Below are 22,449 nucleotides of genomic sequence, written 5' to 3' on the forward strand. Positions count from 1 at the left end.
CATACTCAGGTTGAGAATGTCAATGTTTTTGTTGTCAATTTGTTTCTCAGTTATGCCAGGTATACTATCTGGCAAAGAAGGAATCTGATGCAATATCATGGCAGGAATCTCAACATTGTTAAACTTTATGTCACTAATCTGAAAAAGAATGTTTCAGATATATTCTTTTACTGCAAAAGTGTGGGTTGTATGAAGCGATTTGATGATTTGATATTGTATAATAATGTTTTTCTTAGGATGGAGGGGGATGGGCTTGTTTTTTGTTTGTGAACATGTGTCTTCTCAGTGATGATTTTTGAATGGTATATTTGAAATACTGATTTTCTGTTTATCATATGAATCTTAGAGAAAAATGCAATCGCCTGCGGCCACACCACCTTGAATAAGCCTGATCTCAGAAGCTAAGCAATGTTGGGCTTGGTTAGTACTTGGATGGGAGACCACCTGGGAATATCAAGTGCTGCAGGCATTACATTTTTGTAATTACATTTTACAATTGAAATGTGTGGAGGACAAAAGGATATTTTAGAGGAATCACCCCCAGCTCACTAAACATAAAAGTCATGAAAGCAGAAAAGCAATCGCCTGCGGCCACACCACCTTGAATAAGCCTGCTCTCAGATGCTAAGCAATGTTGGGCTTGGTTAGTACTTGGATGGGAGACCACCTGGGAATATCAAGTGCTGCAGGCATTACATTTTTGTAATTACATTTTACAATTGAAATGTGTGGAGGACAAAAGGAAATTTTGGAGGAATCACCCCCAGCTCACTAAACATAAAAGTCATGAAAGCAGAAATGCAATCGCCTGCGGCCACACCACCTTGAATAAGCCTGATCTTGTCTGATCTCAGAAGCTAAGCAATGTTGGGCTTGGTTAGTACTTGGATGGGAGACCACCTGGGAAAATCAAGTGCTGCAGGCATTACATTTTTGTAATTACATTTTACAATTGAAATGTGTGGAGGACAAAAGGAAATTTTGGAGGAATCACCCCCAGCTCACTAAACATAAAAGTCATGAAAGCAGAAAAGCAATCGCCTGCGGCCACACCACCTTGAATAAGCCTGATCTCAGAAGCTAAGCAATGTTGGGCTTGGTTAGTACTTGGATGGGAGACCACCTGGGAATATCAAGTGCTGCAGGCATTACATTTTTGTAATTACATTTTACAATTGAAATGTGTGGACAAAAGGAAATTTTGGAGGAATCACCCCCAGCTCACTAAACATAAAAGTCATGAAAGCAGAAATGCACTCGCCTGCGGCCACACCACCTTGAATAAGCCTGATCTCAGAAGCTAAGCAATGTTGGGCTTGGTTAGTACTTGGATGGGAGACCACCTGGGAATATCAAGTGCTGCAGGCATTACATTTTTGTAATTACATTTTACAATTGAAATGTGTGGAGGACAAAAGGATATTTTAGAGGAATCACCCCCAGCTCACTAAACATAAAAGTCATGAAAGCAGAAAAGCAATCGCCTGCGGCCACACCACCTTGAATAAGCCTGCTCTCAGAAGCTAAGCGATGTTGGGCTTGGTTAGTACTTGGATGGGAAACCACCTGGGAATATCAAGTGCTGCAGGCATTACATTTTTGTAATTACATTTTACAATTGAAATGTGTGGAGGACAAAAGGAAATTTTGGAGGAATCACCCCCAGCTCACTAAACATAAAAGTCATGAAAGCAGAAATGCAATCGCCTGCGGCCACACCACCTTGAATAAGCCTGATCTCGTCTGATCTCAGAAGCTAAGCAATGTTGGGCTTGGTTAGTACTTGAATGGGAGACCACCTGGGAATATCAAGTGCTGCAGGCATTACATTTTACAATTGAAATGTGTGGAGGACAAAAGGAAATTTTGGAGGAATCACCCCCAGCTCACTAAACATAAAAGTCATGAAAGCAGAAATGCAATCGCCTGCGGCCACACCACCTTGAATAAGCCTGATCTCGTCTGATCTCAGAAGCTAAGCAATGTTGGGCTTGGTTAGTACTTGGATGGGAGACCACCTGGGAATATCAAGTGCTGCAGGCATTACATTTTTGTAATTACATTTTACAATTGAAATGTGTGGAGGCCAAAAGGAAATTTTGGAGGAATCACCCCCAGCTCACTAAACATAAAAGTCATGAAAGCAGAAATGCAATCGCCTGCGGCCACACCACCTTGAATAAGCCTGATCTCGTCTGATCTCAGAAGCTAAGCAATGTTGGGCTTGGTTAGTACTTGGATGGGAGACCACTTGGGAAGTTCAAGTGCTGCAGGCATTACATTTTTGTAATTACATTTTACAATTGAAATGTGTGGAGGGCAAAAGGAAATTTTGGAGGAATCACCCCCAGCTCACTAAACATAAAAGTCATGAAAGCAGAAATGCAATCGCCTGCGGCCACACCACCTTGAATAAGCCTGATCTCGTCTGATCTCAGAAGCTAAGCAATGTTGGGCTTGGTTAGTACTTGGATGGGAGACCACCTGGGAATATCAAGTGCTGCAGGCATTACATTTTACAATTGAAATGTGTGGAGGACAAAAGGAAATTTTGGAGGAATCACCCCCAGCTCCCTAAACATAAAAGTCATGAAAGCAGGAATGCAATCGTCTGCGGCCACACCACCTTGAATAAGCCTGATATAAGAAGCTAAGCAATGTTGGGCTTGGTTAGTACTTGGATGGGAGACCACCTGGGAATATCAAGTGCTGCAGGCATTACATTTTTGTAATTACATTTTACAATTGAAATGTGTGGAGGACAAAAGGAAATTTTGGAGGAATCACCCCCAGCTCACTAAACATAAAAGTCATGAAAGCAGAAATGCAATCGCCTGCGGCCACACCACCTTGAATAAGCCTGATCTCAGAAGCTAAGCAATGTTGGGCTTGGTTAGTACTTGGATGGGAGACCACCTGGGAATATCAAGTGCTGCAGGCATTACATTTTACAATTGAAATGTGTGGAGGACAAAAGGAAATTTTGGAGGAATCACCCCCAGCTCACTAAACATAAAAGTCATGAAAGCAGAAATGCAATCGCCTGCGGCCACACCAGCTTGAATAAGCCTGATCTCGTCTGATCTCAGAAGCTAAGCAATGTTGGGCTTGGTTAGTACTTGGATGGGAGACCACCTGGGAATATCAAGTGCTGCAGGCATTACATTTTTGTAATTACATTTTACAATTGAAATGTGTGGAGGACAAAAGGAAATTTTGGAGGAATCACCCCCAGCTCACTAAACATAAAAGTCATGAAAGCAGAAATGCAATCGCCTGCGGCCACACCACCTTGAATAAGCCTGATCTCGTCTGATCTCAGAAGCTAAGCAATGTTGGGCTTGGTTAGTACTTGGATGGGAGACCACCTGGGAATATCAAGTGCTGCAGGCATTACATTTTACAATTGAAATGTGTGGAGGACAAAAGGAAATTTTGGAGGAATCACCCCTAGCTCACTAAACATAAAAGTCATGAAAGCAGAAATGCAATCGCCTGCGGCCACACCACCTTGAATAAGCCTGATCTCGTCTGATCTCAGAAGCTAAGCAATGTTGGGCTTGGTTAGTACTTGGATGGGAGACCACCTGGGAATATCAAGTGCTGCAGGCATTACATTTTTGTAATTACATTTTACAATTGAAATGTGTGGAGGACAAAAGGAAATTTTGGAGGAATCACCCCCAGCTCACTAAACATAAAAGTCATGAAAGCAGAAAAGCAATCGCCTGCGGCCACACCACCTTGAATAAGCCTGATCTCAGAAGCTAAGCAATGTTGGGCTTGGTTAGTACTTGTATGGGAGACCACCTGGGAATATCAAGTGCTGCAGGCATTACATTTTACAATTGAAATGTGTGGAGGACAAAAGGAAATTTTGGAGGAATCACCCCCAGCTCACTAAACATAAAAGTCATGAAAGCAGAAATGCAATCGCCTGCGGCCACACCACCTTGAATAAGCCTGATCTCGTCTGATCTCAGAAGCTAAGCAATGTTGGGCTTGGTTAGTACTTGGATGGGAGACCACCTGGGAATATCAAGTGCTGCAGGCATTACATTTTACAATTGAAATGTGTGGAGGACAAAAGGAAATTTTGGAGGAATCACCCCCAGCTCACTAAACATAAAAGTCATGAAAGCAGAAATGCAATCGCCTGCGGCCACACCACCTTAAATAAGCCTGATCTCAGAAGCTAAGCAATGTTGGGCTTGGTTAGTACGTGGATGGGAGACCACATGGGAATATCAAGTGCTGCAGGCATTACATTTTTGTAATTACATTTTACAATTGAAATGTGTGGAGGACAAAAGGAAATTTTGGAGGAATCACCCCCAGCTCACTAAACAAAAAAGTCATGAAAGCAGAAATGCAATCGCCTGCGGCCACACCACCTTGAATAAGCCTGATCTCGTCTGATCTCAGAAGCTAAGCAATGTTGGGCTTGGTTAGTACTTGGATGGGAGAACACCTGGGAATATCAAGTGCTGCAGGCATTACATTTTACAATTGAAATGTGTGGAGGACAAAAGGAAATTTTGGAGGAATCACCCCCAGCTCACTAAACATAAAAGTCATGAAAGCAGAAATGCAATCGCCTGCGGCCACACCACCTTGAATAAGCCTGATCTCGTCTGATCTCAGAAGCTAAGCAATGTTGGGCTTGGTTAGTACTTGGATGGGAGACCACCTGGGAATATCAAGTGCTGCAGGCATTACATTTTACAATTGAAATGTGTGGAGGACAAAAGGAAATTTTGGAGGAATCACCCCCAGCTCACTAAACATAAAAGTCATGAAAGCAGAAATGCACTCGCCTGCGGCCACACCACCTTGAATAAGCCTGATCTCAGAAGCTAAGCAATGTTGGGCTTGGTTAGTACTTGGATGGGAGACCACCTGGGAATATCAAGTGCTGCAGGCATTACATTTTTGTATTTACGTTTTACAATTGAAATGTGTGGAGGCCAAAAGGAAATTTTGGAGGAATCACCCCCAGCTCACTAAACATAAAAGTCATGAAAGCAGAAATGCACTCGCCTGCGGCCACACCACCTTGAATAAGCCTGATCTCGTCTGATCTCAGAAGCTAAGCAATGTTGGGCTTGGTTAGTACTTGGATGGGAGACCACCTGGGAATATCAAGTGCTGCAGGCATTACATTTTTGTAATTACATTTTACAATTGAAATGTGTGGAGGACAAAAGGAAATTTTGGAGGAATCACCCCCAGCTCACTAAACATAAAAGTCATGAAAGCAGAAATGCAATCGCCTGCGGCCACAACACCTTGAATAAGCCTGATCTCGTCTGATCTCAGAAGCTAAGCAATGTTGGGCTTGGTTAGTACTTGGATGGGAGACCACCTGGGAATATCAAGTGCTGCAGGCATTACATTTTACAATTGAAATGTGTGGAGGACAAAAGGAAATTTTGGAGGAATCACCCCCAGCTCACTAAACATAAAAGTCATGAAAGCAGAAATGCAATCGCCTGCGGCCACACCACCTTAAATAAGCCTGATCTCAGAAGCTAAGCAATGTTGGGCTTGGTTAGTACGTGGATGGGAGACCACATGGGAATATCAAGTGCTGCAGGCATTACATTTTTGTAATTACATTTTACAATTGAAATGTGTGGAGGAGAAAAGGAAATTTTGGAGGAATCACCCCCAGCTCACTAAACAAAAAAGTCATGAAAGCAGAAATGCAATCGCCTGCGGCCACACCACCTTGAATAAGCCTGATCTCGTCTGATCTCAGAAGCTAAGCAATGTTGGGCTTGGTTAGTACTTGGATGGGAGAACACCTGGGAATATCAAGTGCTGCAGGCATTACATTTTACAATTGAAATGTGTGGAGGACAAAAGGAAATTTTGGAGGAATCACCCCCAGCTCACTAAACATAAAAGTCATGAAAGCAGAAATGCAATCGCCTGCGGCCACACCACCTTGAATAAGCCTGATCTCGTCTGATCTCAGAAGCTAAGCAATGTTGGGCTTGGTTAGTACTTGGATGGGAGACCACCTGGGAATATCAAGTGCTGCAGGCATTACATTTTACAATTGAAATGTGTGGAGGACAAAAGGAAATTTTGGAGGAATCACCCCCAGCTCACTAAACATAAAAGTCATGAAAGCAGAAATGCACTCGCCTGCGGCCACACCACCTTGAATAAGCCTGATCTCAGAAGCTAAGCAATGTTGGGCTTGGTTAGTACTTGGATGGGAGACCACCTGGGAATATCAAGTGCTGCAGGCATTACATTTTTGTATTTACGTTTTACAATTGAAATGTGTGGAGGCCAAAAGGAAATTTTGGAGGAATCACCCCCAGCTCACTAAACATAAAAGTCATGAAAGCAGAAATGCACTCGCCTGCGGCCACACCACCTTGAATAAGCCTGATCTCGTCTGATCTCAGAAGCTAAGCAATGTTGGGCTTGGTTAGTACTTGGATGGGAGACCACCTGGGAATATCAAGTGCTGCAGGCATTACATTTTTGTAATTACATTTTAGAATTGAAATGTGTGGAGGACAAAAGGAAATTTTGGAGGAATCACCCCCAGCTCACTAAACATAAAAGTCATGAAAGCAGAAATGCAATCGCCTGCGGCCACACCACCTTGAATAAGCCTGATCTCGTCTGATCTCAGAAGCTAAGCAATGTTGGGCTTGGTTAGTACTTGGATGGGAGACCACCTGGGAATATCAAGTGCTGCAGGCATTACATTTTACAATTGAAATGTGTGGAGGACAAAAGGAAATTTTGGAGGAATCACCCCCAGCTCCCTAAACATAAAAGTCATGAAAGCAGAAATGCAATCGCCTGCGGCCACACCACCTTGAATAATCCTGATCTCGTCTGATCTCAGAAGCTAAGCAATGTTGGGCTTGGTTAGTACTTGGATGGGAGACCACCTGGGAATATCAAGTGCGGCAGGAATTACATTTTTGTAATTACATTTTACAATTGAAATGTGTGGAGGACAAAAGGAAATTTTGGAGGAATCACCCCCAGCTCACTAAACATAAAAGTCATGAAAGCAGAAATGCAATCGCCTGCGGCCACACCACCTTGAATAAGCCTGATCTCGTCTGATCTCAGAAGCTAAGCAATGTTGGGCTTGGTTAGTACTTGGATGGGAGACCACCTGGGAATATCAAGTGCTGCAGGCATTACATTTTACAATTGAAATGTGTGGAGGACAAAAAGAAATTTTGGAGGAATCACCCCCAGCTCACTAAACATAAAAGTCATGAAAGCAGAAATGCAATCGCCTGCGGCCACACCACCTTGAATAAGCCTGATCTCGTCTGATCTCAGAAGCTAAGCAATGTTGGGCTTGGTTAGTACTTGGATGGGAGACCACCTGGGAATATCAAGTGCTGCAGGCATTACATTTTACAATTGAAATGTGTGGAGGACAAAAGGAAATTTTGGAGGAATCACCCCCAGCTCACTAAACATAAAAGTCATGAAAGCAGAAATGCAATCGCCTGCGGCCACACCACCTTGAATAAGCCTGATCTCGTCTGATCTCAGAAGCTAAGCAATTTTGGGCTTGGTTAGTACTTGGATGGGAGACCACCTGGGAATATCAAGTGCTGCAGGCATTACATTTTACAATTGAAATGTGTGGAGGCCAAAGGGAAATTTTGGAGGAATCACCCCCAGCTCCCTAAACATAAAAGTCAAGAAAGCAGAAATGCAATCGCCTGCGGCCACACCACCTTGAATAAGCCTGATCTCAGAAGCTAAGCAATGTTGGGCTTGGTTAGTACTTGGATGGGAGACCACCTGGGAATATCAAGTGCTGCAGGCATTACATTTTTGTATTTACGTTTTACAATTGAAATGTGTGGAGGCCAAAAGGAAATTTTGGAGGAATCACCCCCAGCTCACTAAACATAAAAGTCATGAAAGCAGAAATGCACTCGCCTGCGGCCACACCACCTTGAATAAGCCTGATCTCGTCTGATCTCAGAAGCTAAGCAATGTTGGGCTTGGTTAGTACTTGGATGGGAGACCACCTGGGAATATCAAGTGCTGCAGGCATTACATTTTTGTAATTACATTTTACAATTGAAATGTGTGGAGGACAAAAGGAAATTTTGGAGGAATCACCCCCAGCTCACTAAACATAAAAGTCATGAAAGCAGAAATGCAATCGCCTGCGGCCACACCACCTTGAATAAGCCTGATCTCGTCTGATCTCAGAAGCTAAGCAATGTTGGGCTTGGTTAGTACTTGGATGGGAGACCACCTGGGAATATCAAGTGCTGCAGGCATTACATTTTACAATTGAAATGTGTGGAGGACAAAAAGAAATTTTGGAGGAATCACCCCCAGCTCACTAAACATAAAAGTCATGAAAGCAGAAATGCAATCGCCTGCGGCCACACCACCTTGAATAAGCCTGATCTCGTCTGATCTCAGAAGCTAAGCAATTTTGGGCTTGGTTAGTACTTGGATGGGAGACCACCTGGGAATATCAAGTGCTGCAGGCATTACATTTTACAATTGAAATGTGTGGAGGCCAAAGGGAAATTTTGGAGGAATCACCCCCAGCTCCCTAAACATAAAAGTCATGAAAGCAGAAATGCAATCGCCTTCGGCCACACCACCTTGAATAAGCCTGATCTCAGAAGCTAAGCAATGTTGGGCTTGGTTAGTACTTGGATGGGAGACCACCTGGGAATATCAAGTGCTGCAGGCATTACATTTTTGTATTTACGTTTTACAATTGAAATGTGTGGAGGCCAAAAGGAAATTTTGGAGGAATCACCCCCAGCTCACTAAACATAAAAGTCATGAAAGCAGAAATGCACTCGCCTGCGGCCACACCACCTTGAATAAGCCTGATCTCGTCTGATCTCAGAAGCTAAGCAATGTTGGGCTTGGTTAGTACTTGGATGGGAGACCACCTGGGAATATCAAGTGCTGCAGGGATTACATTTTTGTAATTACATTTTACAATTGAAATGTGTGGACAAAAGGAAATTTTGGAGGAATCACCCCCAGCTCACTAAACATAAAAGTCATGAAAGCAGAAATGCAATCGCCTGCGGCCACACCACCTTGAATAAGCCTGATCTCGTCTGATCTCAGAAGCTAAGCAATGTTGGGCTTGGTTAGTACTTGGATGGGAGACCACCTGGGAATATCAAGTGCTGCAGGCATTACATTTTACAATTGAAATGTGTGGAGGACAAAAGGAAATTTTGGAGGAATCACCCCCAGCTCCCTAAACATAAAAGTCATGAAAGCAGAAATGCAATCGCCTGCGGCCACACCACCTTGAATAAGCCTGATCTCGTCTGATCTCAGAAGCTAAGCAATGTTGGGCTTGGTTAGTACTTGGATGGGAGACCACCTGGGAATATCAAGTGCTGCAGGCATTACATTTTACAATTGAAATGTGTGGAGGACAAAAGGAAATTTTGGAGGAATCACCCACAGCTCACTAAACATAAAAGTCATGAAAGCAGAAATGCAATCGCCTGCGGCCACACCACCTTGAATAAGCCTGATCTCGTCTGATCTCAGAAGTTAAGCAATGTTGGGCTTGGTTAGTACTTGGATGGGAGACCACCTGGGAATATCAAGTGCTGCAGGCATTACATTTTACAATTGAAATGTGTGGAGGACAAAAGGAAATTTTGGAGGAATCACCCCCAGCTCACTAAACATAAAAGTCATGAAAGCAGAAATGCAATCGCCTGCGGCCACACCACCTTGAATAAGCCTGATCTCAGAAGCTAAGCAATGTTGGGCTTGGTTAGTTCTTGGATGGGAGACCACCTGGGAATATCAAGTGCTGCAGGCATTACATTTTACAATTGAAATGTGTGGAGGACAAAAGGAAATTTTGGAGGAATCACCCCCAGCTCACTAAACATAAAAGTCATGAAAGCAGAAATGCAATCGCCTGCGGCCACACCACCTTGAATAAGTCTGATCTCAGAAGCTAAGCAATGTTGGGCTTGGTTAGTACTTGGATGGGAGACCACCTGGGAATATCAAGTGCTGCAGGCATTACATTTTTGTAATTACATTTTACAATTGAAATGTGTGGAGGCCAAAAGGAAATTTTGGAGGAATCACCCCCAGCTCACTAAACATAAAAGTCATGAAAGCAGAAATGCAATCGCCTGCGGCCACACCACCTTGAATAAGCCTGATCTCGTCTGATCTCAGAAGCTAAGCAATGTTGGGCTTGGTTAGTACTTGGATGGGAGACCACCTGGGAATATCAAGTGCTGCAGGCATTACATTTTACAATTGAAATGTGTGGAGGCCAAAAGGAAATTTTGGAGGAATCACCCCCAGCTCACTAAACATAAAAGTCATGAAAGCAGAAATGCAATCGCCTGCGGCCACACCACCTTGAATAAGCCTGATCTCGTCTGATCTCAGAAGCTAAGCAATGTTGGGCTTGGTTATACTTGGATGGGAGACCACCTGGGAATATCAAGTGCTGCAGGCATTACATTTTTGTAATTACATTTTACAATTGAAATGTGTGGAGGCCAAAAGGAAATTTTGGAGGAATCACCCCCAGCTCACTAAACATAAAAGTCATGAAAGCAGAAATGCAATCGCCTGCGGCCACACCACCTTGAATAAGCCTGATCTCGTCTGATCTCAGAAGCTAAGCAATGTTGGGCTTGGTTAGTACTTGGATGGGAGACCACCTGGGAATATCAAGTGCTGCAGGCATTACATTTTACAATTGAAATGTGTGGAGGACAAAAGGAAATTTTGGAGGAATCACCCCCAGCTCACTAAACATAAAAGTCATGAAAGCAGAAATGCAATCGCCTGCGGCCACACCACCTTGAATAAGCCTGATCTCATCTGATCTCAGAAGCTAAGCAATATTGGGCTTGGTTAGTACTTGGATGGGAGACCACCTGGGAATATCAAGTGCTGCAGGCATTACATTTTACAATTGAAATGTGTGGAGGCCAAAGGGAAATTTTGGAGGAATCACCCCCAGCTCCCTAAACATAAAAGTCATGAAAGCAGAAATGCAATCGCCTGCGGCCACACCACCTTGAATAAGCCTGATCTCGTCTGATCTCAGAAGCTAAGCAATGTTGGGCTTGGTTAGTACTTGGATGGGAGACCACCTGGGAATATCAAGTGCTGCAGGCATTACATTTTACAATTGAAATGTGTGGAGGACAAAAGGAAATTTTGGAGGAATCACCCACAGCTCACTAAACATAAAAGTCATGAAAGCAGAAATGCAATCGCCTGCGGCCACACCACCTTGAATAAGCCTGATCTCGTCTGATCTCAGAAGTTAAGCAATGTTGGGCTTGGTTAGTACTTGGATGGGAGACCACCTGGGAATATCAAGTGCTGCAGGCATTACATTTTACAATTGAAATGTGTGGAGGACAAAAGGAAATTTTGGAGGAATCACCCCCAGCTCACTAAACATAAAAGTCATGAAAGCAGAAATGCAATCGCCTGCGGCCACACCACCTTGAATAAGCCTGATCTCAGAAGCTAAGCAATGTTGGGCTTGGTTAGTTCTTGGATGGGAGACCACCTGGGAATATCAAGTGCTGCAGGCATTACATTTTACAATTGAAATGTGTGGAGGACAAAAGGAAATTTTGGAGGAATCACCCCCAGCTCACTAAACATAAAAGTCATGAAAGCAGAAATGCAATCGCCTGCGGCCACACCACCTTGAATAAGTCTGATCTCAGAAGCTAAGCAATGTTGGGCTTGGTTAGTACTTGGATGGGAGACCACCTGGGAATATCAAGTGCTGCAGGCATTACATTTTTGTAATTACATTTTACAATTGAAATGTGTGGAGGCCAAAAGGAAATTTTGGAGGAATCACCCCCAGCTCACTAAACATAAAAGTCATGAAAGCAGAAATGCAATCGCCTGCGGCCACACCACCTTGAATAAGCCTGATCTCGTCTGATCTCAGAAGCTAAGCAATGTTGGGCTTGGTTAGTACTTGGATGGGAGACCACCTGGGAATATCAAGTGCTGCAGGCATTACATTTTACAATTGAAATGTGTGGAGGCCAAAAGGAAATTTTGGAGGAATCACCCCCAGCTCACTAAACATAAAAGTCATGAAAGCAGAAATGCAATCGCCTGCGGCCACACCACCTTGAATAAGCCTGATCTCGTCTGATCTCAGAAGCTAAGCAATGTTGGGCTTGGTTATACTTGGATGGGAGACCACCTGGGAATATCAAGTGCTGCAGGCATTACATTTTTGTAATTACATTTTACAATTGAAATGTGTGGAGGCCAAAAGGAAATTTTGGAGGAATCACCCCCAGCTCACTAAACATAAAAGTCATGAAAGCAGAAATGCAATCGCCTGCGGCCACACCACCTTGAATAAGCCTGATCTCGTCTGATCTCAGAAGCTAAGCAATGTTGGGCTTGGTTAGTACTTGGATGGGAGACCACCTGGGAATATCAAGTGCTGCAGGCATTACATTTTACAATTGAAATGTGTGGAGGACAAAAGGAAATTTTGGAGGAATCACCCCCAGCTCACTAAACATAAAAGTCATGAAAGCAGAAATGCAATCGCCTGCGGCCACACCACCTTGAATAAGCCTGATCTCATCTGATCTCAGAAGCTAAGCAATATTGGGCTTGGTTAGTACTTGGATGGGAGACCACCTGGGAATATCAAGTGCTGCAGGCATTACATTTTACAATTGAAATGTGTGGAGGCCAAAGGGAAATTTTGGAGGAATCACCCCCAGCTCCCTAAACATAAAAGTCATGAAAGCAGAAATGCAATCGCCTGCGGCCACACCACCTTGAATAAGCCTGATCTCAGAAGCTAAGCAATGTTGGGCTTGGTTAGTACTTGGATGGGAGACCACCTGGGAATATCAAGTGCTGCAGGCATTACATTTTTGTAATTACATTTTACAATTGAAATGTGTGTAGGACAAAAGGAAATTTTGGAGGAATCAACCCCAGCTCCCTAAACATAAAAGTCATGAAAGCAGAAATGCAGTCGCCTGCGGCCACACCACCTTGAATAAGCCTGATCTCGTCTGATCTCAGAAGCTAAGCAATGTTGGGCTTGGTTAGTACTTGGATGGGAGACCACCTGGGAATATCAAGTGCTGCAGGCATTACATTTTTGTAATTAAATTTTACAATTGAAATGTGTGGAGGACAAAAGGAAATTTTCGAGGAATCACCACAGGCTCACTAAACATAAAAGTCATGAAAGCAGAAATGCAATCGCCTGCGGCCACACCACCTTGAATAAGCCTGATCTCGTCTGATCTCAGAAGCTAAGCAATGTTGGGCTTGATTAGTACTTGGATGGGAGACCACCTGGGATTATCAAGTGCTGCAGGCATTACATTTTACAATTGAAATGTGTGGAGGACAAAAGGAAATTTTGGAGGAATCACCCCCAGCTCACTAAACATAAAAGTCATGAAAGCAGAAAAGCAATCGCCTGCGGCCACACCACCTTGAATAAGCCTGATCTCGTCTGATCTCAGAAGCTAAGCAATGTTGGGCTTGGTTAGTACTTGGATGGGAGACCACCTGGGAATATCAAGTGCTGCAGGCATTACATTTTACAATTGAAATGTGTGGAGGACAAAAGGAAATTTTGGAGGAATCACCCCCAGCTCACTAAACATAAAAGTCATGAAAGCAGAAATGCAATCGCCTGCGGCCACACCACCTTGAATAAGCCTGATCTCGTCTGATCTCAGAAGCTAAGCAGTGTTGGGCTTGGTTAGTACTTGGATGGGAGACCACCTGGGAATATCAAGTGCTGCAGGCATTACATTTTTGTAATTACATTTTACAATTGAAATGTGTGGAGGACAAAAGGAAATTTTGGAGGAATCACCCCCAGCTCACTAAACATAAAAGTCATGAAAGCAGAAATGCAATCGCCTGCGGCCACACCACCTTGAATAAGCCTGATCTCGCCTGATCTCAGAAGCTAAGCAATGTTGGGCTTGGTTAGTACTTGGATGGGAGACCACCTGGGAATATCAAGTGCTGCAGGCATTACATTTTTGTAATTACAATTGAAATGTGTGGAGGACAAAAGGAAATTTTGGAGGAATCACCCCCAGCTCACTAAACATAAAAGTCATGAAAGCAGAAATGCAATCGCCTGCGACCACACCACCTTGAATAAGCCTGTTCTCGTCTGATCTCGTCTGATCTCAGAAGCTAAGCAATGTTGGGCTTGGTTAGTACTTGGATGGGAGACCACCTGGGAATATCAAGTGCTGCAGGCATTACATTTTTGTAATTAAATTTTACAATTGAAATGTGTGGACGACAAAAGGAAATTTTGGAGGAATCACCCCAGGCTCACTAAACATAAAAGTCATGAAAGCAGAAATGCAATCGCCTGCGGCCACACCACCTTGAATAAGCCTGATCTCGTCTGATCTCAGAAGCTAAGCAATGTTGGGCTTGGTTAGTACTTGGATGGGAGACCACCTGGGAATATCAAGTGCTGCAGGCATTACATTTTTGTAATTACAATTGAAATGTGTGGAGGACAAAAGGAAATTTTGGAGGAATCACCCCCAGCTCACTAAACATAAAAGTCATGAAAGCAGAAATGCAATCGCCTGCGACCACACCACCTTGAATAAGCCTGTTCTCGTCTGATCTCGTCTGATCTCAGAAGCTAAGCAATGTTGGGCTTGGTTAGTACTTGGATGGGAGACCACCTGGGAATATCAAGTGCTGCAGGCATTACATTTTTGTAATTAAATTTTACAATTGAAATGTGTGGACGACAAAAGGAAATTTTGGAGGAATCACCCCAGGCTCACTAAACATAAAAGTCATGAAAGCAGAAATGCAATCGCCTGCGGCCACACCACCTTGAATAAGCCTGATCTCGTCTGATCTCAGAAGCTAAGCAATGTTGGGCTTGGTTAGTACTTGGATGGGAGACCACCTGGGAATATCAAGTGCTGCAGTGATTACATTTTTGTAATTACATTTTACAATTGAAATGTGTGGAGGACAAAAGGAAATTTTGGAGGAATCACCCCCAGCTCACTAAACATAAAAGTCATGAAAGCAGAAATGCAAGCGCCTGCGGCCACACCACCTTGAATAAGCCTGATCTCGTCTGATCTCAGAAGCTAAGCAATGTTGGGCTTGATTAGTACTTGGATGGAAGACCACCTGGGATTATCAAGTGCTGCAGGCATTACATTTTACAATTGAAATGTGTGGAGGACAAAAGGAAATTTTGGAGGAATCACCCCCAGCTCACTAAACATAAAAGTCATGAAAGCAGAAATGCAATCGCCTGCGGCCACACCACCTTGAATAAGCCTGATCTCAGAAGCTAAGCAATGTTGGGCTTGGTTAGTACTTGGATGGGAGACCACCTGGGAATATCAAGTGCTGCAGGCATTACATTTTTGTAATTAAATTTTACAATTGAAATGTGTGGAGGACAAAAGGAAATTTTGGAGGAATCACCCCCAGCTCACTAAACATAAAAGTCATGAAAGCAGAAATGCAATCGCCTGCGGCCACACCACCTTGAATAAGCCTGATCTCGCCTGATCTCAGAAGCTAAGCAATGTTGGGCTTGGTTAGTACTTGGATGGGAGATCACCTGGGAATATCAAGTGCTGCAGGCATTACATTTTTGTAATTACATTTTACAATTGAAATGTGTGGAGGACAAAAGGAAATTTTGGAGGAATCACCCCCAGCTCACTAAACATAAAAGTCATGAAAGCAGAAATGCAATCGCCTGCGGCCACACCACCTTGAATAAGCCTGATCTCAGAAGCTAAGCAATGTTGGGCTTGGTTAGTACTTGGATGGGAGACCACCTGGGAATATCAAGTGCTGCAGGCATTACATTTTACAATTGAAATGTGTGGAGGACAAAAGGACATTTTGGAGGAATCACCCCCAGCTCACTAAACATAAAAGTCATGAAAGCAGAAATGCAATCGCCTGCGGCAACACCACCTTGAATAAGCCTGATCTCGTCTGATCTCAGAAGCTAAGCAATGTTGGGCTTGGTTAGTACTTGGATGGGAGACCACCTGGGAATATCAAGTGCTGCAGGAATTACATTTTTGTAATTACATTTTACAATTGAAATGTGTGGAGGACAAAAGGAAATTTTGGAGGAATCACCCCCAGCTCACTAAACATAAAAGTCATGAAAGCAGAAATGCAATCGCCTGCGGCCACACCACCTTGAATAAGCCTGTTCTCAGAAGCTAAGCAGTGTTGGGCTTGGTTAGTACTTGGATGGGAGACCACCTGGGAATATCAAGTGCTGCAGGCATTACATTTTACAATTGAAATGTGTGGAGGACAAAAGGAAATTTTGGAGGAATCACCCCCAGCTCCCTAAACATAAAAGTCATGAAAGCAGAAATGCAATCGCCTGCGGCCAAACCACCTTGAATAAGCCTGATCTCAGAAGCTAAGCAATGTTGGGCTTGGTTAGTACTTGGATGGGAGACCACCTGGGAATATCAAGTGCTGCAGGCATTACATTTTTGTAATTACATTTTACAATTGAAATGTGTGGAGGACAAAAGGAAATTTTGGAGGAATCACCCCCAGCTCACTAAACATAAAAGTCATGAAAGCAGAAATGCAATCGCCTGCGGCCACACCACCTTGAATAAGCCTGATCTCAGAAGCTAAGCAATGTTGGGCTTGGTTAGTACTTGGATGGGAGACCACCTGGGAATATCAAGTGCTGCAGGCATTACATTTTACAATTGAAATGTGTGGAGGACAAAAGGAAATTTTGGAGGAATCACCCCCAGCTCACTAAACATAAAAGTCATGAAAGCAGAAATGCAATCGCCTGCGGCCACACCACCTTGAATAAGCCTGATCTCAGAAGCTAAGCAATGTTGGGCTTGGTTAGTACTTGGATGGGAGACCACCTGGGAATATCAAGTGCTGCAGGCATTACATTTTACAATTGAAATGTGTGGAGGACAAAAGGAAATTTTGGAGGAATCACCCCCAGCTCAAAAAACATAAAAGTCATGAAAGCAGAAATGCAATCGCCTGCGGCCACACCACCTTGAATAAGCCTGATCTCGTCTGATCTCAGAAGCTAAGCAATGTTGGGCTTGGTTAGTACTTGGATGGGAGACCACCTGGGAATATCAAGTGCTGCAGGCATTACATTTTTGTAATTACATTTTACAATTGAAATGTGTGGAGGACAAAAGGAAATTTTGGAGGAATCACCCCCAGCTCACTAAACATAAAAGTCATGAAAGCAGAAATGCAATCGCCTGCGGCCAAACCACCTTGAATAAGCCTGATCTCGTCTGATCTCAGAAGCTAAGCAATGTTGGGCTTGGTTAGTACTTGGGTGGGAGACCACCTGGGACTATCAAGTGCTGCAGGCATTACATTTTACAATTGAAATGTGTGGAGGACAAAAGGAAATTTTGGAGGAATCACCCCCAGCTCACTAAACATAAAAGTCATGAAAGCAGAAATGCAATCGCCTGCGGCAACACCACCTTGAATAAGCCTGATCTCGTCTGATCTCAGAAGCTAAGCAATGTTGGGCTTGGTTAGTACTTGGATGGGAGACCACCTGGGAATATCAAGTGCTGCAGGCATTACATTTTTGTAATTACATTTTACAATTGAAATGTGTGGAGGACAAAAGGAAATTTTGGAGGAATCACCCCCAGCTCACTAAACATAAAAGTCATGAAAGCAGAAATGCAATCGCCTGCGGCCACACCACCTTGAATAAGCCTGATCTCCGAAGCTAAGCAATGTTGGGCTTGGTTAGTACTTGGATGGGAGACCACCTGGGAATATCAAGTGCTGCAGGCATTACATTTTTGTAATTACATTTTACAATTGAAATGTGTGGAGGACAAAAGGAAATTTTGGAGGAATCACCCCCAGCTCACTAAACATAAAAGTCATGAAAGCAGAAATGCAATCGCCTGCGGCCACACCACCTTGAATAAGCCTGATCTCGTCTGATCTCAGAAGCTAAGCAATGTTGGGCTTGGTTAGTACTTGGATGGGAGACCACCTGGGAATATCAAGTGCTGCAGGCATTACATTCTACAATTGAAATGTGTGGAGGCCAAAAGGAAATTTTGGAGGAATCACCCCCAGCTCACTAAACATAAAAGTCATGAAAGCAGAAATGCAATCGCCTGCGGCCACACCACCTTGAATAAGCCTGATCTCAGAAGCTAAGCAATATTGGGCTTGGTTAGTACTTGGATGGGAGACCACCTGGGAATATCAAGTGCTGCAGGCATTACATTTTTGTAATTACATTTTACAATTGAAATGTGTGGAGGACAAAAGGAAATTTTGGAGGAATCACCCCCAGCTCCCTAAACATAAAAGTCATGAAAGCAGAAATGCAATCGCCTGCGGCCACACCACCTTGAATAAGCCTAATCTCGTCTGATCTCAGAAGCTAAGCAATGTTGGGCTTGGTTAGTACTTGGATGGGAGACCACCTGGGAATATCAAGTGCTGCAGGCATTACATTTTTGTAATTACATTTTACAATTGAAATGTGTGGAGGACAAAAGGAAATTTTGGAGGAATCACCCCCAGCTCACTAAACATAAAAGTCATGAAAGCAGAAATGCAATCGCCTGCGGCCACACCACCTTGAATAAGCCTGATCTCGTCTGATCTCAGAAGCTAAGCAATGTTGGGCTTGGTTAGTACTTGGATGGGAGACCACCTGGGAATATCAAGTGCTGCAGGCATTACATTTTTGTAATTACATTTTACAATTGAAATGTGTGGACAAAAGGAAATTTTGGAGGAATCACCCCCAGCTCACTAAACATAAAAGTCATGAAAGCAGAAATGCAACCGCCTGCGGCCACACCACATAGAATAAGCCTGATCTCAGAAGCTAAGCAATGTTGGGCTTGGTTAGTACTTGGATGGGAGACCACCTGGGAATATCAAGTGCTGCAGGCATTACATTTTTGTAATTACATTTTACAATTGAAATGTGTGGAGGACAAAAGGAAATTTTGGAGGAATCACCCCCAGCTCACTAAACATAAAAGTCATGAAAGCAGAAATACAATCGCCTGCGGCCACACCACCTTGAATAAGCCTGATCTCAGAAGCTAAGCAATGTTGGGCTTGGTTAGTACTTGGATGGGAGACCACCTGGGAATATCAAGTGCTGCAGGCATTACATTTTTGTAATTACATTTTACAATTGAAATGTGTGGAGGACAAAAGGAAATTTTGGAGGAATCACCCCCAGCTCACTAAACATAAAAGTCATGAAAGCAGAAATGCAATCGCCTGCGGCCATACCACCTTGAATAAGCCTGGTCTCGTCTGATCTCAGAAGCTAAGCAATGTTGGGTTTGGTTAGTACTTGGATGGGAGACCACCTGGGAATATCAAGTGCTGCAGGCATTACATTTTTGTAATTAAATTTTACAATTGAAATGTGTGGAGGACAAAAGGAAATTTTGGAGGAATCACCCCCAGCTCACTAAACATAAAAGTCATGAAAGCAGAAATGCAATTGTCTGCGGCCACACCACCTTGAATAAGCCTGATCTCAGAAGCTAAGCAATGTTGGGCTTGGTTAGTACTTGGATGGGAGACCACCTGGGAATATCAAGTGCTGCAGGCATTACATTTTTGTAATTAAATTTTACAATTGAAATGTGTGGAGGACAAAAGGAAATTTTGGAGGAATCACCCCCAGCTCACTAAACATAAAAGTCATGAAAGCAGAAATGCAGTCGCCTGCGGCCACACCACCTTGAATAAGCCTGATCTCGTCTGATCTCAGAAGCTAAGCAATGTTGGGCTTGGTTAGTACTTGGATGGGAGACCACCTGGGAATATCAAGTGCTGCAGGCATTACATTTTTGTAATTACATTTTACAATTGAAATGTGTGGAGGACAAAAGGAAATTTTGGAGGAATCACCCCCAGCTTACTAAACATAAAAGTCATGAAAGGAGAAATGCAACCGCCTGCGGCCACACCACATTGAATAAGCCTGATCTCAGAAGCTAAGCAATGTTGGGCTTGGTTAGTACTTGGATGGGAGACCACCTGGGAATATCAAGTGCTGCAGGCATTACATTTTACAATTGAAATGTGTGGAGGCCAAAAGGAAATTTTGGAGGAATCACCCCTAGCTCACTATACATAAAAGTCATGAAAGCAGAAATGCAATCGCCTGCGGCCACACCACCTTGAATAAGCCTGATCTCGTCTGATCTCAGAAGCTAAGCAATGTTGGGCTTGGTTAGTACTTGGATGGGAGACCACCTGGGAATATCAAGTGCTGCAGGCATTACATTTTTGTAATTACAATTGAAATGTGTGGAGGACAAAAGGAAATTTTGGAGTAATCACCCCCAGCTCACTAAACATAAAAGTCATGAAAGCAGAAATGCAATCGCCTGCGACCACACCACCTTGAATAAGCCTGTTCTCGTCTGATCTCGTCTGATCTCAGAAGCTAAGCAATGTTGGGCTTGGTTAGTACTTGGATGGGAGACCACCTGGGAATATCAAGTGCTGCAGGCATTACATTTTTGTAATTAAATTTTACAATTGAAATGTGTGGACGACAAAAGGAAATTTTGGAGGAATCACCCCAGGCTCACTAAACATAAAAGTCATGAAAGCAGAAATGCAATCGCCTGCGGCCACACCACCTTGAATAAGCCTGATCTCGTCTGATCTCAGAAGCTAAGCAATGTTGGGCTTGGTTAGTACTTGGATGGGAGACCACCTGGGAATATCAAGTGCTGCAGGCATTACATTTTTGTAATTACATTTTACAATTGAAATGTGTGGAGGACAAAAGGAAATTTTGGAGGAATCACCCCCAGCTCACTAAACATAAAAGTCATGAAAGCAGAAATGCAATCGCCTGCGGCCACACCAACTTGAATAAGCCTGATCTCCGAAGCTAAGCAATGTTGGGCTTGGTTAGTACTTGGATGGGAGACCACCTGGGAATATCAAGTGCTGCAGGCATTACATTTTTGTAATTACATTTTACAATTGAAATGTGTGGAGGACAAAAGGAAATTTTGGAGGAATCACCCCCAGCTCACTAAACATAAAAGTCATGAAAGCAGAAATGCAATCGCCTGCGGCCACACCACCTTGAATAAGCCTGATCTCGTCTGATCTCAGAAGCTAAGCAATGTTGGGCTTGGTTAGTACTTGGATTCGAGAAAACCTGGGAATATCAAGTGCTGCAGGCATTACATTTTTGTAATTACATTTTACAATTGAAATGTGTGGAGGACAAAAGGAAATTTTGGAGGAATCACCCCCAGCTCCCTAAACATAAAAGTCATGAAAGCAAAAATGCAATCGCCTGCGGCCACACCACCTTGAATAAGCCTGATCTCGTCTGATCTCAGAAGCTAAGCAATGTTGGGCTTGGTTAGTACTTGGATGGGAGACCACCTGGGAATATCAAGTGCTGCAGGCATTACATTTTTGTAATTACATTTTACAATTGAAATGTGTGGAGGACAAAAGGAAATTTTGGATGACTCACCCCCAGCTCACTAAACATAAAAGTCATGAAAGCAGAAATGCAATCGCCTGCGGCCACACCACCTTGAATAAGCCTGATCTCGTCTGATCTCAGAAGCTAAGCAATGTTGGGCTTGGTTAGTACTTGGATGGGAGACCACCTGGGAATATCAAGTGCTGCAGGCATTACATTTTTGTAATTACATTTTACAATTGAAATGTGTGGACGACAAAAGGAAATTTTGGAGGAATCACCCCCAGCTCACTAAACATAAAAGTCATGAAAGCAGAAATGCAATCGCCTGCGGCCACACCACCTTGAATAAGCCTGATCTCGTCTGATCTCGTCTGATCTCAGAAGCTAAGCAATCTTGGGCTTGGTTAGTACTTGGATGGGAGACCACCTGGGAATATCAAGTGCTGCAGGCATTACATTTTACAATTGAAATGTGTGGAGGACAAAAGGAAATTTTGGAGGAATCACCCCCAGCTCACTAAACATAAAAGTCATGAAAGCAGAAATGCAATCGCCTGCGGCCACACCACCTTGAATAAGCCTGATCTCGTCTGATCTCAGAAGCTAAGCAATGTTGGGCTTGGTTAGTACTTGGATGGGAGACCACCTGGGAATATCAAGTGCTGCAGGCATTACATTTTTGTAATTACATTTTACAATTGAAATGTGTGGAGGACAAAAGGAAATTTTGGATGACTCACCCCCAGCTCACTAAACATAAAAGTCATGAAAGCAGAAATGCAATCGCCTGCGGCCACACCACCTTGAATAAGCCTGATCTCGTCTGATCTCAGAAGCTAAGCAATGTTGGGCTTGGTTAGTACTTGGATGGGAGACCACCTGGGAATATCAAGTGCTGCAGGCATTACATTTTTGTAATTACATTT

The 22,449-nt window shown here is 43.4% G+C and overlaps 59 non-coding genes and 40 pseudogenes across 59 annotated transcripts; all 99 read left to right on the forward strand.

Annotated features, from left to right (window-relative positions):
* The first annotated feature begins 360 nt into the window (after positions 1–360).
* LOC131714427 (5S ribosomal RNA) lies at positions 361–469 on the forward strand (annotated as a pseudogene).
* Positions 470–583: 114 nt separating this feature from the next.
* LOC131716422 (5S ribosomal RNA) lies at positions 584–692 on the forward strand (annotated as a pseudogene).
* A 114-nt stretch (positions 693–806) lies between these two features.
* LOC131712076 (5S ribosomal RNA) lies at positions 807–925 on the forward strand. The gene has a single exon (XR_009313965.1). It is a non-coding gene; the product is annotated as a 5S ribosomal RNA (ribosomal RNA).
* A 114-nt stretch (positions 926–1,039) lies between these two features.
* LOC131714428 (5S ribosomal RNA) lies at positions 1,040–1,148 on the forward strand (annotated as a pseudogene).
* Positions 1,149–1,259: 111 nt separating this feature from the next.
* On the forward strand, positions 1,260–1,368 carry LOC131714429 (5S ribosomal RNA; annotated as a pseudogene).
* A 114-nt stretch (positions 1,369–1,482) lies between these two features.
* Positions 1,483–1,591, forward strand: LOC131716400 (5S ribosomal RNA; annotated as a pseudogene).
* Positions 1,592–1,705: 114 nt separating this feature from the next.
* LOC131710247 (5S ribosomal RNA) lies at positions 1,706–1,824 on the forward strand. Its single transcript, XR_009312118.1, has one exon. It is a non-coding gene; the product is annotated as a 5S ribosomal RNA (ribosomal RNA).
* Positions 1,825–1,924: 100 nt separating this feature from the next.
* Positions 1,925–2,043, forward strand: LOC131720256 (5S ribosomal RNA). The gene has a single exon (XR_009319154.1). It is a non-coding gene; the product is annotated as a 5S ribosomal RNA (ribosomal RNA).
* Positions 2,044–2,157: 114 nt separating this feature from the next.
* LOC117407969 (5S ribosomal RNA) lies at positions 2,158–2,276 on the forward strand. The gene has a single exon (XR_004545214.2). It is a non-coding gene; the product is annotated as a 5S ribosomal RNA (ribosomal RNA).
* Positions 2,277–2,390: 114 nt separating this feature from the next.
* Positions 2,391–2,509, forward strand: LOC131720267 (5S ribosomal RNA). Its single transcript, XR_009319165.1, has one exon. It is a non-coding gene; the product is annotated as a 5S ribosomal RNA (ribosomal RNA).
* A 100-nt stretch (positions 2,510–2,609) lies between these two features.
* Positions 2,610–2,718, forward strand: LOC131716482 (5S ribosomal RNA; annotated as a pseudogene).
* Positions 2,719–2,832: 114 nt separating this feature from the next.
* Positions 2,833–2,941, forward strand: LOC131714430 (5S ribosomal RNA; annotated as a pseudogene).
* Positions 2,942–3,041: 100 nt separating this feature from the next.
* Positions 3,042–3,160, forward strand: LOC131712299 (5S ribosomal RNA). The gene has a single exon (XR_009314192.1). It is a non-coding gene; the product is annotated as a 5S ribosomal RNA (ribosomal RNA).
* A 114-nt stretch (positions 3,161–3,274) lies between these two features.
* On the forward strand, positions 3,275–3,393 carry LOC131720279 (5S ribosomal RNA). The gene has a single exon (XR_009319177.1). It is a non-coding gene; the product is annotated as a 5S ribosomal RNA (ribosomal RNA).
* A 100-nt stretch (positions 3,394–3,493) lies between these two features.
* LOC131720290 (5S ribosomal RNA) lies at positions 3,494–3,612 on the forward strand. The gene has a single exon (XR_009319188.1). It is a non-coding gene; the product is annotated as a 5S ribosomal RNA (ribosomal RNA).
* Positions 3,613–3,726: 114 nt separating this feature from the next.
* Positions 3,727–3,835, forward strand: LOC131715611 (5S ribosomal RNA; annotated as a pseudogene).
* A 100-nt stretch (positions 3,836–3,935) lies between these two features.
* Positions 3,936–4,054, forward strand: LOC131720301 (5S ribosomal RNA). The gene has a single exon (XR_009319199.1). It is a non-coding gene; the product is annotated as a 5S ribosomal RNA (ribosomal RNA).
* Positions 4,055–4,154: 100 nt separating this feature from the next.
* LOC131716389 (5S ribosomal RNA) lies at positions 4,155–4,263 on the forward strand (annotated as a pseudogene).
* A 114-nt stretch (positions 4,264–4,377) lies between these two features.
* On the forward strand, positions 4,378–4,496 carry LOC131712755 (5S ribosomal RNA). Its single transcript, XR_009314644.1, has one exon. It is a non-coding gene; the product is annotated as a 5S ribosomal RNA (ribosomal RNA).
* Positions 4,497–4,596: 100 nt separating this feature from the next.
* On the forward strand, positions 4,597–4,715 carry LOC131720312 (5S ribosomal RNA). Its single transcript, XR_009319210.1, has one exon. It is a non-coding gene; the product is annotated as a 5S ribosomal RNA (ribosomal RNA).
* Positions 4,716–4,815: 100 nt separating this feature from the next.
* LOC131714431 (5S ribosomal RNA) lies at positions 4,816–4,924 on the forward strand (annotated as a pseudogene).
* A 114-nt stretch (positions 4,925–5,038) lies between these two features.
* LOC131720323 (5S ribosomal RNA) lies at positions 5,039–5,157 on the forward strand. Its single transcript, XR_009319221.1, has one exon. It is a non-coding gene; the product is annotated as a 5S ribosomal RNA (ribosomal RNA).
* Positions 5,158–5,271: 114 nt separating this feature from the next.
* LOC131712615 (5S ribosomal RNA) lies at positions 5,272–5,390 on the forward strand. The gene has a single exon (XR_009314506.1). It is a non-coding gene; the product is annotated as a 5S ribosomal RNA (ribosomal RNA).
* A 100-nt stretch (positions 5,391–5,490) lies between these two features.
* LOC131716390 (5S ribosomal RNA) lies at positions 5,491–5,599 on the forward strand (annotated as a pseudogene).
* A 114-nt stretch (positions 5,600–5,713) lies between these two features.
* LOC131712756 (5S ribosomal RNA) lies at positions 5,714–5,832 on the forward strand. The gene has a single exon (XR_009314645.1). It is a non-coding gene; the product is annotated as a 5S ribosomal RNA (ribosomal RNA).
* A 100-nt stretch (positions 5,833–5,932) lies between these two features.
* Positions 5,933–6,051, forward strand: LOC131720335 (5S ribosomal RNA). The gene has a single exon (XR_009319233.1). It is a non-coding gene; the product is annotated as a 5S ribosomal RNA (ribosomal RNA).
* Positions 6,052–6,151: 100 nt separating this feature from the next.
* Positions 6,152–6,260, forward strand: LOC131714432 (5S ribosomal RNA; annotated as a pseudogene).
* A 114-nt stretch (positions 6,261–6,374) lies between these two features.
* LOC131720346 (5S ribosomal RNA) lies at positions 6,375–6,493 on the forward strand. The gene has a single exon (XR_009319244.1). It is a non-coding gene; the product is annotated as a 5S ribosomal RNA (ribosomal RNA).
* Positions 6,494–6,607: 114 nt separating this feature from the next.
* LOC131720357 (5S ribosomal RNA) lies at positions 6,608–6,726 on the forward strand. The gene has a single exon (XR_009319255.1). It is a non-coding gene; the product is annotated as a 5S ribosomal RNA (ribosomal RNA).
* A 100-nt stretch (positions 6,727–6,826) lies between these two features.
* On the forward strand, positions 6,827–6,945 carry LOC131713276 (5S ribosomal RNA; annotated as a pseudogene).
* A 114-nt stretch (positions 6,946–7,059) lies between these two features.
* Positions 7,060–7,178, forward strand: LOC131720368 (5S ribosomal RNA). The gene has a single exon (XR_009319266.1). It is a non-coding gene; the product is annotated as a 5S ribosomal RNA (ribosomal RNA).
* Positions 7,179–7,278: 100 nt separating this feature from the next.
* Positions 7,279–7,397, forward strand: LOC131720380 (5S ribosomal RNA). Its single transcript, XR_009319277.1, has one exon. It is a non-coding gene; the product is annotated as a 5S ribosomal RNA (ribosomal RNA).
* Positions 7,398–7,497: 100 nt separating this feature from the next.
* On the forward strand, positions 7,498–7,616 carry LOC131712184 (5S ribosomal RNA). The gene has a single exon (XR_009314077.1). It is a non-coding gene; the product is annotated as a 5S ribosomal RNA (ribosomal RNA).
* Positions 7,617–7,716: 100 nt separating this feature from the next.
* Positions 7,717–7,825, forward strand: LOC131714433 (5S ribosomal RNA; annotated as a pseudogene).
* A 114-nt stretch (positions 7,826–7,939) lies between these two features.
* LOC131720391 (5S ribosomal RNA) lies at positions 7,940–8,058 on the forward strand. Its single transcript, XR_009319288.1, has one exon. It is a non-coding gene; the product is annotated as a 5S ribosomal RNA (ribosomal RNA).
* Positions 8,059–8,172: 114 nt separating this feature from the next.
* Positions 8,173–8,291, forward strand: LOC131720402 (5S ribosomal RNA). The gene has a single exon (XR_009319299.1). It is a non-coding gene; the product is annotated as a 5S ribosomal RNA (ribosomal RNA).
* A 100-nt stretch (positions 8,292–8,391) lies between these two features.
* LOC131712185 (5S ribosomal RNA) lies at positions 8,392–8,510 on the forward strand. Its single transcript, XR_009314078.1, has one exon. It is a non-coding gene; the product is annotated as a 5S ribosomal RNA (ribosomal RNA).
* Positions 8,511–8,610: 100 nt separating this feature from the next.
* LOC131716228 (5S ribosomal RNA) lies at positions 8,611–8,719 on the forward strand (annotated as a pseudogene).
* Positions 8,720–8,833: 114 nt separating this feature from the next.
* LOC131711717 (5S ribosomal RNA) lies at positions 8,834–8,952 on the forward strand. The gene has a single exon (XR_009313605.1). It is a non-coding gene; the product is annotated as a 5S ribosomal RNA (ribosomal RNA).
* Positions 8,953–9,063: 111 nt separating this feature from the next.
* Positions 9,064–9,182, forward strand: LOC131720413 (5S ribosomal RNA). Its single transcript, XR_009319310.1, has one exon. It is a non-coding gene; the product is annotated as a 5S ribosomal RNA (ribosomal RNA).
* A 100-nt stretch (positions 9,183–9,282) lies between these two features.
* LOC131720424 (5S ribosomal RNA) lies at positions 9,283–9,401 on the forward strand. The gene has a single exon (XR_009319321.1). It is a non-coding gene; the product is annotated as a 5S ribosomal RNA (ribosomal RNA).
* A 100-nt stretch (positions 9,402–9,501) lies between these two features.
* On the forward strand, positions 9,502–9,620 carry LOC131717200 (5S ribosomal RNA). The gene has a single exon (XR_009316085.1). It is a non-coding gene; the product is annotated as a 5S ribosomal RNA (ribosomal RNA).
* A 100-nt stretch (positions 9,621–9,720) lies between these two features.
* Positions 9,721–9,829, forward strand: LOC131716039 (5S ribosomal RNA; annotated as a pseudogene).
* Positions 9,830–9,929: 100 nt separating this feature from the next.
* LOC131715728 (5S ribosomal RNA) lies at positions 9,930–10,038 on the forward strand (annotated as a pseudogene).
* A 114-nt stretch (positions 10,039–10,152) lies between these two features.
* On the forward strand, positions 10,153–10,271 carry LOC131720435 (5S ribosomal RNA). The gene has a single exon (XR_009319332.1). It is a non-coding gene; the product is annotated as a 5S ribosomal RNA (ribosomal RNA).
* A 100-nt stretch (positions 10,272–10,371) lies between these two features.
* On the forward strand, positions 10,372–10,489 carry LOC131713209 (5S ribosomal RNA; annotated as a pseudogene).
* Positions 10,490–10,603: 114 nt separating this feature from the next.
* On the forward strand, positions 10,604–10,722 carry LOC131720447 (5S ribosomal RNA). Its single transcript, XR_009319344.1, has one exon. It is a non-coding gene; the product is annotated as a 5S ribosomal RNA (ribosomal RNA).
* Positions 10,723–10,822: 100 nt separating this feature from the next.
* LOC131710868 (5S ribosomal RNA) lies at positions 10,823–10,941 on the forward strand. The gene has a single exon (XR_009312750.1). It is a non-coding gene; the product is annotated as a 5S ribosomal RNA (ribosomal RNA).
* Positions 10,942–11,041: 100 nt separating this feature from the next.
* On the forward strand, positions 11,042–11,160 carry LOC131720459 (5S ribosomal RNA). The gene has a single exon (XR_009319355.1). It is a non-coding gene; the product is annotated as a 5S ribosomal RNA (ribosomal RNA).
* A 100-nt stretch (positions 11,161–11,260) lies between these two features.
* Positions 11,261–11,379, forward strand: LOC131717211 (5S ribosomal RNA). Its single transcript, XR_009316096.1, has one exon. It is a non-coding gene; the product is annotated as a 5S ribosomal RNA (ribosomal RNA).
* A 100-nt stretch (positions 11,380–11,479) lies between these two features.
* LOC131716040 (5S ribosomal RNA) lies at positions 11,480–11,588 on the forward strand (annotated as a pseudogene).
* A 100-nt stretch (positions 11,589–11,688) lies between these two features.
* Positions 11,689–11,797, forward strand: LOC131715729 (5S ribosomal RNA; annotated as a pseudogene).
* Positions 11,798–11,911: 114 nt separating this feature from the next.
* On the forward strand, positions 11,912–12,030 carry LOC131720470 (5S ribosomal RNA). Its single transcript, XR_009319367.1, has one exon. It is a non-coding gene; the product is annotated as a 5S ribosomal RNA (ribosomal RNA).
* A 100-nt stretch (positions 12,031–12,130) lies between these two features.
* Positions 12,131–12,248, forward strand: LOC131713211 (5S ribosomal RNA; annotated as a pseudogene).
* Positions 12,249–12,362: 114 nt separating this feature from the next.
* On the forward strand, positions 12,363–12,481 carry LOC131720481 (5S ribosomal RNA). The gene has a single exon (XR_009319378.1). It is a non-coding gene; the product is annotated as a 5S ribosomal RNA (ribosomal RNA).
* A 100-nt stretch (positions 12,482–12,581) lies between these two features.
* Positions 12,582–12,700, forward strand: LOC131710869 (5S ribosomal RNA). The gene has a single exon (XR_009312751.1). It is a non-coding gene; the product is annotated as a 5S ribosomal RNA (ribosomal RNA).
* Positions 12,701–12,800: 100 nt separating this feature from the next.
* LOC131714435 (5S ribosomal RNA) lies at positions 12,801–12,909 on the forward strand (annotated as a pseudogene).
* A 114-nt stretch (positions 12,910–13,023) lies between these two features.
* Positions 13,024–13,142, forward strand: LOC131720492 (5S ribosomal RNA). The gene has a single exon (XR_009319389.1). It is a non-coding gene; the product is annotated as a 5S ribosomal RNA (ribosomal RNA).
* Positions 13,143–13,256: 114 nt separating this feature from the next.
* LOC131711893 (5S ribosomal RNA) lies at positions 13,257–13,375 on the forward strand. Its single transcript, XR_009313782.1, has one exon. It is a non-coding gene; the product is annotated as a 5S ribosomal RNA (ribosomal RNA).
* A 100-nt stretch (positions 13,376–13,475) lies between these two features.
* On the forward strand, positions 13,476–13,594 carry LOC131720503 (5S ribosomal RNA). The gene has a single exon (XR_009319400.1). It is a non-coding gene; the product is annotated as a 5S ribosomal RNA (ribosomal RNA).
* Positions 13,595–13,694: 100 nt separating this feature from the next.
* On the forward strand, positions 13,695–13,813 carry LOC131710011 (5S ribosomal RNA). The gene has a single exon (XR_009311876.1). It is a non-coding gene; the product is annotated as a 5S ribosomal RNA (ribosomal RNA).
* Positions 13,814–13,927: 114 nt separating this feature from the next.
* Positions 13,928–14,046, forward strand: LOC131711520 (5S ribosomal RNA). The gene has a single exon (XR_009313406.1). It is a non-coding gene; the product is annotated as a 5S ribosomal RNA (ribosomal RNA).
* A 107-nt stretch (positions 14,047–14,153) lies between these two features.
* On the forward strand, positions 14,154–14,282 carry LOC131714288 (5S ribosomal RNA; annotated as a pseudogene).
* Positions 14,283–14,396: 114 nt separating this feature from the next.
* LOC131720514 (5S ribosomal RNA) lies at positions 14,397–14,515 on the forward strand. The gene has a single exon (XR_009319411.1). It is a non-coding gene; the product is annotated as a 5S ribosomal RNA (ribosomal RNA).
* Positions 14,516–14,622: 107 nt separating this feature from the next.
* Positions 14,623–14,751, forward strand: LOC131714289 (5S ribosomal RNA; annotated as a pseudogene).
* Positions 14,752–14,865: 114 nt separating this feature from the next.
* On the forward strand, positions 14,866–14,984 carry LOC131712888 (5S ribosomal RNA). The gene has a single exon (XR_009314775.1). It is a non-coding gene; the product is annotated as a 5S ribosomal RNA (ribosomal RNA).
* Positions 14,985–15,098: 114 nt separating this feature from the next.
* On the forward strand, positions 15,099–15,217 carry LOC131713082 (5S ribosomal RNA). The gene has a single exon (XR_009314970.1). It is a non-coding gene; the product is annotated as a 5S ribosomal RNA (ribosomal RNA).
* A 100-nt stretch (positions 15,218–15,317) lies between these two features.
* On the forward strand, positions 15,318–15,426 carry LOC131714436 (5S ribosomal RNA; annotated as a pseudogene).
* A 114-nt stretch (positions 15,427–15,540) lies between these two features.
* LOC131713058 (5S ribosomal RNA) lies at positions 15,541–15,659 on the forward strand. Its single transcript, XR_009314946.1, has one exon. It is a non-coding gene; the product is annotated as a 5S ribosomal RNA (ribosomal RNA).
* Positions 15,660–15,773: 114 nt separating this feature from the next.
* On the forward strand, positions 15,774–15,882 carry LOC131714437 (5S ribosomal RNA; annotated as a pseudogene).
* Positions 15,883–15,982: 100 nt separating this feature from the next.
* On the forward strand, positions 15,983–16,101 carry LOC131712731 (5S ribosomal RNA). The gene has a single exon (XR_009314620.1). It is a non-coding gene; the product is annotated as a 5S ribosomal RNA (ribosomal RNA).
* Positions 16,102–16,215: 114 nt separating this feature from the next.
* Positions 16,216–16,324, forward strand: LOC131716209 (5S ribosomal RNA; annotated as a pseudogene).
* A 100-nt stretch (positions 16,325–16,424) lies between these two features.
* On the forward strand, positions 16,425–16,533 carry LOC131715250 (5S ribosomal RNA; annotated as a pseudogene).
* A 114-nt stretch (positions 16,534–16,647) lies between these two features.
* On the forward strand, positions 16,648–16,756 carry LOC131714438 (5S ribosomal RNA; annotated as a pseudogene).
* Positions 16,757–16,856: 100 nt separating this feature from the next.
* Positions 16,857–16,965, forward strand: LOC131714439 (5S ribosomal RNA; annotated as a pseudogene).
* A 100-nt stretch (positions 16,966–17,065) lies between these two features.
* On the forward strand, positions 17,066–17,184 carry LOC131720525 (5S ribosomal RNA). Its single transcript, XR_009319422.1, has one exon. It is a non-coding gene; the product is annotated as a 5S ribosomal RNA (ribosomal RNA).
* A 114-nt stretch (positions 17,185–17,298) lies between these two features.
* Positions 17,299–17,417, forward strand: LOC131712947 (5S ribosomal RNA). The gene has a single exon (XR_009314835.1). It is a non-coding gene; the product is annotated as a 5S ribosomal RNA (ribosomal RNA).
* A 100-nt stretch (positions 17,418–17,517) lies between these two features.
* LOC131710516 (5S ribosomal RNA) lies at positions 17,518–17,636 on the forward strand. The gene has a single exon (XR_009312389.1). It is a non-coding gene; the product is annotated as a 5S ribosomal RNA (ribosomal RNA).
* A 114-nt stretch (positions 17,637–17,750) lies between these two features.
* LOC131715938 (5S ribosomal RNA) lies at positions 17,751–17,859 on the forward strand (annotated as a pseudogene).
* A 114-nt stretch (positions 17,860–17,973) lies between these two features.
* Positions 17,974–18,092, forward strand: LOC131720536 (5S ribosomal RNA). Its single transcript, XR_009319433.1, has one exon. It is a non-coding gene; the product is annotated as a 5S ribosomal RNA (ribosomal RNA).
* Positions 18,093–18,192: 100 nt separating this feature from the next.
* On the forward strand, positions 18,193–18,301 carry LOC131715976 (5S ribosomal RNA; annotated as a pseudogene).
* Positions 18,302–18,415: 114 nt separating this feature from the next.
* LOC131712500 (5S ribosomal RNA) lies at positions 18,416–18,534 on the forward strand. Its single transcript, XR_009314391.1, has one exon. It is a non-coding gene; the product is annotated as a 5S ribosomal RNA (ribosomal RNA).
* Positions 18,535–18,648: 114 nt separating this feature from the next.
* LOC131720547 (5S ribosomal RNA) lies at positions 18,649–18,767 on the forward strand. Its single transcript, XR_009319444.1, has one exon. It is a non-coding gene; the product is annotated as a 5S ribosomal RNA (ribosomal RNA).
* Positions 18,768–18,878: 111 nt separating this feature from the next.
* LOC131715255 (5S ribosomal RNA) lies at positions 18,879–18,987 on the forward strand (annotated as a pseudogene).
* A 114-nt stretch (positions 18,988–19,101) lies between these two features.
* On the forward strand, positions 19,102–19,210 carry LOC131714440 (5S ribosomal RNA; annotated as a pseudogene).
* A 114-nt stretch (positions 19,211–19,324) lies between these two features.
* On the forward strand, positions 19,325–19,443 carry LOC131711354 (5S ribosomal RNA). The gene has a single exon (XR_009313238.1). It is a non-coding gene; the product is annotated as a 5S ribosomal RNA (ribosomal RNA).
* Positions 19,444–19,557: 114 nt separating this feature from the next.
* Positions 19,558–19,666, forward strand: LOC131715414 (5S ribosomal RNA; annotated as a pseudogene).
* A 114-nt stretch (positions 19,667–19,780) lies between these two features.
* LOC131720559 (5S ribosomal RNA) lies at positions 19,781–19,899 on the forward strand. Its single transcript, XR_009319456.1, has one exon. It is a non-coding gene; the product is annotated as a 5S ribosomal RNA (ribosomal RNA).
* Positions 19,900–20,013: 114 nt separating this feature from the next.
* On the forward strand, positions 20,014–20,122 carry LOC131714147 (5S ribosomal RNA; annotated as a pseudogene).
* Positions 20,123–20,222: 100 nt separating this feature from the next.
* On the forward strand, positions 20,223–20,341 carry LOC131720570 (5S ribosomal RNA). Its single transcript, XR_009319467.1, has one exon. It is a non-coding gene; the product is annotated as a 5S ribosomal RNA (ribosomal RNA).
* A 107-nt stretch (positions 20,342–20,448) lies between these two features.
* LOC131714290 (5S ribosomal RNA) lies at positions 20,449–20,577 on the forward strand (annotated as a pseudogene).
* A 114-nt stretch (positions 20,578–20,691) lies between these two features.
* LOC131720581 (5S ribosomal RNA) lies at positions 20,692–20,810 on the forward strand. Its single transcript, XR_009319478.1, has one exon. It is a non-coding gene; the product is annotated as a 5S ribosomal RNA (ribosomal RNA).
* A 114-nt stretch (positions 20,811–20,924) lies between these two features.
* LOC131716392 (5S ribosomal RNA) lies at positions 20,925–21,033 on the forward strand (annotated as a pseudogene).
* Positions 21,034–21,147: 114 nt separating this feature from the next.
* On the forward strand, positions 21,148–21,266 carry LOC131713641 (5S ribosomal RNA; annotated as a pseudogene).
* Positions 21,267–21,380: 114 nt separating this feature from the next.
* On the forward strand, positions 21,381–21,499 carry LOC131720592 (5S ribosomal RNA). The gene has a single exon (XR_009319489.1). It is a non-coding gene; the product is annotated as a 5S ribosomal RNA (ribosomal RNA).
* A 114-nt stretch (positions 21,500–21,613) lies between these two features.
* LOC131720603 (5S ribosomal RNA) lies at positions 21,614–21,732 on the forward strand. Its single transcript, XR_009319500.1, has one exon. It is a non-coding gene; the product is annotated as a 5S ribosomal RNA (ribosomal RNA).
* A 114-nt stretch (positions 21,733–21,846) lies between these two features.
* On the forward strand, positions 21,847–21,975 carry LOC131714231 (5S ribosomal RNA; annotated as a pseudogene).
* Positions 21,976–22,075: 100 nt separating this feature from the next.
* LOC131720614 (5S ribosomal RNA) lies at positions 22,076–22,194 on the forward strand. The gene has a single exon (XR_009319511.1). It is a non-coding gene; the product is annotated as a 5S ribosomal RNA (ribosomal RNA).
* A 114-nt stretch (positions 22,195–22,308) lies between these two features.
* LOC131720625 (5S ribosomal RNA) lies at positions 22,309–22,427 on the forward strand. Its single transcript, XR_009319522.1, has one exon. It is a non-coding gene; the product is annotated as a 5S ribosomal RNA (ribosomal RNA).
* The last annotated feature ends 22 nt before the right edge of the window (positions 22,428–22,449 follow it).

The sequence above is a fragment of the Acipenser ruthenus genome, chromosome 44 (assembly GCF_902713425.1).
Source record: "Acipenser ruthenus chromosome 44, fAciRut3.2 maternal haplotype, whole genome shotgun sequence".
NCBI classification, from domain to species: Eukaryota; Metazoa; Chordata; class Actinopteri; order Acipenseriformes; family Acipenseridae; genus Acipenser; species Acipenser ruthenus.